Consider the following 5,324-nt stretch of genomic DNA (forward strand, 5'->3'; position numbering starts at 1 on the left):
TTAGCATCTTTAGTGCTATCTGCAATCAGTAAATCTAAAATGGTGCTAAAGATTGGTTAGATATCATTATAAGATTATAGTCCCTATTTTCGATAGCTAAGCATTATTTATTTGAAATTCCTTTTTACGTAAGAATAAAATAAATTATATCAGTAAATCTCCCCCAGACTTAAATTACACTGTCCCAGTGTAACTCAGCCGGAGTTATGATGAAATGTGTATGATGTACGAAATGTAACAAGTAGGTAAGATACATCTGACCGGATTAGATATCGATCGATGGGTAAGTGTTACATCGATCGTCGTGTGGTTGCCTATGTCGAACGATGTCGACGTCTCGTCGTCGGTCGATATTCAAGTCCTCCTACTTGGGTCTCCTAAATCTGAAAGAAATAAAACGAAAGAAATTAAATGCTAGCTAATAAAACCAAAGTAAAATACCTAATAGTGGGTTGCCTCCCACTCAGCGCTTGGTTATAGTCATTTAGCTTGACTGTGGTAGTGATTGGCTATTGGGTGGAGAAGCAGCTGCTTGTTGGAAAGCAAGCATCCACGTCATCTCTGCGCATTCTGGACCAAGATGCAATGAAACTTCTTGTGGCCTCATCATTTCTTGTCCATTTGTCATCCATCTTCCAAGTACATTGGAGATGTTCTGTAGCCTTTCTTGAATGTTGTCAATGCTGACCTGGTGCCAGCCTATGTTGTCATAGGCGTATGCTGAAAGATCTGTCAGTTCCTTTTGCATTGACTCCACTGTCTTGTGTATCAGCTGCTCGCCGATTGGTTAGACTCGGCGTCGATCGATGCGATTATGTGTTCGTTGGTCGATCTCGGTGAGTTGCCGTCGATCGATTTTGCTTTTGTCCTGTCGATCGATGCTGATATCTGATGTTGAGCTGCGAGTTGCCTCTGAATGGCTTTGACTTCTTTCTGTAGCCATTCTGCGTGGTTGTCTAGTCCACTGATTTTGTTGTCGAATGGAAAGTAGATGTCATCGCAGCGTTTGTCAAGTCGTTCCTCCATGGTGTCTAGAGCAGTGTAGATCTTGGATGTGATCTTGTCAACTCTGCTGCTGTGTAAGGAAGTAACTCCACAGGTTTCTTGCCATCGATCCAGGGTCCTCTAGCCTGTCGATCGATGCTGATTTTTCCTGCAAAAAACTTTGATTAGTAATGTTCTCAATATCCTTTTGGGCATCAAGTAATTGACTAGACAATTTGTTTAAATCTATCATGACTGGTGATATAAAACGGTCATGCATATCCTCGTAAGTCCTCAGCCTCTCATTCATTGCTGAGACTTTGGCGTCGAGCGATGTGAAGGTGCACATGTCGATCGATGTGGCTGGTGTTGGTCCTTCTTGCGAATGGTGTCCAGATCTTGCTGTAGTAGCTCGATTTTAGTGCTTAGCCAGTCCACGTTGTTGTTGAGAGGGCAGTAAACGTCGTTTATCCTCGTGTCGATGTATGAGACTTCCCATTCATCCCTGTGTTGTGTTGAACATCGCGGTTCTGCAAGGATCTGAGCTGTAGGAAGACTGACGTCGATCGATGTTGCACGTGGTGCGTCGATCGATGCTGAGGTCGTAGCTTCCTTCTCAAGTTGCTGACGTAAACTTCAATTTTTGTCCTCATTTCTGCCATACATCTGAAAAGCTCATTGTAGCCTCTATCCAAAGGCTGATGTGTTTCATCTACCAGTGTTTTGAGCTCCTCTCCCAGTTTCTCCTGAGCTCCACAAATACCAAACACCATTTCATCGATTTCTTCTTTGGTGTAGAGTTCTGGTGCCAGTCTTGTGAGTGTGAAGGAAGTGGCATGTTCTGGAAGACAGATGTGGCTCTCTTCAAAAAGAGATGCTCTTTCCAGTATTTTCCTGATGTTGTCCTTTGTGACAGGTATCTCACCAGCTCACTTCGTGCGTGTCCACGCTCATCTCTGTAGACTCCATATTCCCCTTTGTTCCCAAGTGAACTTTCTGGCTCCATACATGTCGAAAGCGCGGCTCCCACATTCATACGTCTGTCGATCGACGTGGATCACACATATCGATCGACGTTGGTGTTACCCTGTCGATCGATGTCTCCGTTATACCGTCGATCGATGCTTGCCCTTTTGGTTGGCGTGATAGATCTGGGTTGGTCTCTGTTGTGGTGACTCCTGCGTGGTTGTTAGGATCTGTTAGAATGACGTCTGGAGTGCCACGTTGCTGTGAGAACAGGTTGTCAGGTCCATTGGCTACTTGAAGGATGTATGCTATGTCCTCTCTGGACACTTGTAAAATCCTTCCATCCATTGCACGTGCGTTGCCATCTGGATCCCTGAAAATACCAAATTCATCAGGTGTTAGAAAACCGTAATCAATTTTGCATAATTATTCATTTTAGAAATAGAGATTAGGGTTTAGAGTAGTATCGATCGATGTAGATACAGTTACATCGATCGATGGCAGAGTAATTTCTGCAGAACTTGTGTTCTAGATGATTGCTCTTCATGGATTTTTCTGTTGATGTAGAAGGAAGAGTGTTCATCTTATTTGCTTGTGTGTTTGCTCTGATGTGTGTAGGTGGTTTCGGAGGTGCAAACGATTTATATAGGTATCTGTAAACCTAGTTAGGGAGGGAATATTCTCCTGCTCCTGAATTTTCGCTGCGGCGCGAATATCGATCGATGTTCCTTTGTGTGTCGATCGATGTGCGGTTGTTTTGCTGGACGAGGGTGGGTATCGACCGATGTGGAGTGCACAGCGTCGAACGATGTTGGAAACGTGTTGGTGAACTTGTGTGTTTCAAGTCTTTCATCCTGCAAAGACATTTCTATTGCACGTTCTTTCCAGTAATCCTCATCGTATTCCTCGGTATGTTCCTCATGAGGTGAAGTAATTACAGTGTCAACTGCAAAACTTTCATGGAAACCACTGTCTGCCCAACTGCCTATGGAATAATCATCATGTCCTCTCCTGGTTGGAGGTTGGAAGGCAAAATGTTGGTAACAATGATTAGGTGAAGCGAAATGGTCAAGTGGGTGCATTACGTCGAGTGACGTGTTGTTGTGGTCATCGGTCACCATTGACACATTGGAATCGATCGATGGAAAGGTTGGGGTGTCGATCGATTCCGAGTACTCTGTTTCGTACTCCGATTCATACTCTGCTCCACAATGGCATGCGCCAATGAAGCCAGTTCTTTCCCATAATCCACAGAATTAATTACCTTTCTCTTAGGTCGGATGGGATCGTAGTGGATGTTTGGGTCTATGAGCGTTAGACACAATTTGTTTTGTTCATGTCACATACAGCTCCTACTGTAGCTAGGAAGGATCTTCCAAGCAGAAGTGAAGAGTTCCAGTTAAGCTCGATGTCTAAGACATGAAAATCTACAAGGACAAGGGCATTACCAATCAGTACCTCCAGATCTCTTATGATGCCTCCGGATCGTTTCTCTGAAAGATCCACGAAGGTGAATGATTCTGTTGAGGGTTCGATGGTCAAACCAAGCTGGTCTGCCATGATCCTAGGGAGGATACTAACCGATGCTCCTGTGTCACACATTGAATGGGGAAATTCAACACCCTTGACTATGCATGGTATTGCAAACTTCCCAGGATCACTCTTCTTCGTCAATGTGATCATGTGTTTCTTTTCCTCTGACTTGATGAAACATTCTCCTAATGTCCTCCTCAGTTACCTTTGTTTCTCTGAAGAACATCCACAACCGGTGTGTGAAGTAAGCTTCATCAAAAGGTTTTTCGATTGGGATTCTGAGGACTCGTTTAGTGAAACCATCCATCTCCTTATCGTTAGCTTCCCTCTTAAGGTTTTTAGGAATCTTCTCCTTCTTTTTCCTTAACCTTCTCCCTTCAGATTCTTGTTCTTCTTGAACAGGTTCTGTTGAACTATTTAAAGGGTTGGGTTTGGTTCGGGTGGGTTTGCTAATGGTTTAGGTGGTGGTCTGAGTGCATTGATGTAATCATTATCGATTGAGGGTAACCGCACTCGGTATGTCAGAGGTGCCTGTCGATCGATGGAGGTGTGTTGTGACGATCGACGTCGGACTCACTCTGTCGATCGATGGTTGAGTTAACCGATCGATCGATTTTTTCATAGAAAGGGGAGGGTGGGTGAGGATGCTTAGCTGCGAATTCTTCATGAGTTAGAATTCGAACCGCATTGCATTCAGTCAATTGGCAGACGACGTCGATCGATGACTGGAGTAATCCGTCCATCGATCTTCATCATGGTCTGTCGATCGATGCGAGTTCATCGACATCGGTCGACACCATTGGGATCCGCCGAGACTCATGGAGCTTTCGATTTCGAAATCTCCTTCCTCAAGGTTTTCATTTCTCACCACTTGCCAGAATTCATCATCTATGATGGCATTTACGTGGTGTTTTCCCTTTGTCGGCTCCTGCCTCTCTAGCGAAAGCTTCTTGCCTTTTAATAGTCTCGCCCGTCTGAATTACTTGGGTTTCAAGTTTTCTCACCTGAGTCCCTAAGGTCTCGATTTTGGTGTTCAGATTGTTGTAGGCAGAGTCTATCTTACCGTTGAAATCCACGGTGATTTGTTGTTGTCCCAACAGTACTCGATCAAGCATTTCTTCGATCTTGCTTTCCTGAGTTTGGGGTGGTGGATTTTGATAGTAAAAGTTCGAGTAGCTCTTGTTGTTATTGAAGGGTTTTTGAAATTGTGAACTTTGGTTACTTCTTTGGCCATTTCTAAAGAAGTTTCTGTTTCCGCCATGGTTTCCAAATTTTGGAATCCGGTACCTCCGATGTAGTTCACATCTTCTTCTCCTTCTGTATCTGCTACTTCTCCTTCAGCTGAACAGACTTGCTTCCTAAGAAGTTCGTGCACCACATCTAACTTAGCTCTTACTTCGTCCATCTGTTCCTTCCCGATAGAGGCTACAGACTTCTTCCGTTCAGAGTCAGTGTTTTTGGTGCTGCTGCTGTTAGCAAGGTTTTCGATAAGTCTCACAGCTTCCAACGGATTCCGAGTAGTGAAGTTTCCTTCACTCGCCGTATCAAGAGCCATTTGATACTGTAAGGCGAGACCTCGGAAGAAAGTGCTTAGCAGCTGCACTTCATTAAATCCGTGGTGTGGACAGTCTCGCTGGAAAAACCTAAATCTAATCCACATCTTTGAAGGACTCTCCAGCCTTCTGCGAGAATGTGGAAATTTTGTTCCGAAGTTCTTCAGCGCGCGCCTCATCGAAGAAGTTTCGTAAGAAAGCATTCTTGATGTCGCTCCAGGATGTTTAAGATCCTGTGGTTTGCTGCCTAAGCCAGTGCATTCTTCCTCCATTCAGCGTGTATCTGAA

Source organism: Brassica napus, chromosome A9 (assembly GCF_020379485.1).
Source record: "Brassica napus cultivar Da-Ae chromosome A9, Da-Ae, whole genome shotgun sequence".
Lineage (NCBI taxonomy): Eukaryota > Viridiplantae > Streptophyta > Magnoliopsida > Brassicales > Brassicaceae > Brassica > Brassica napus.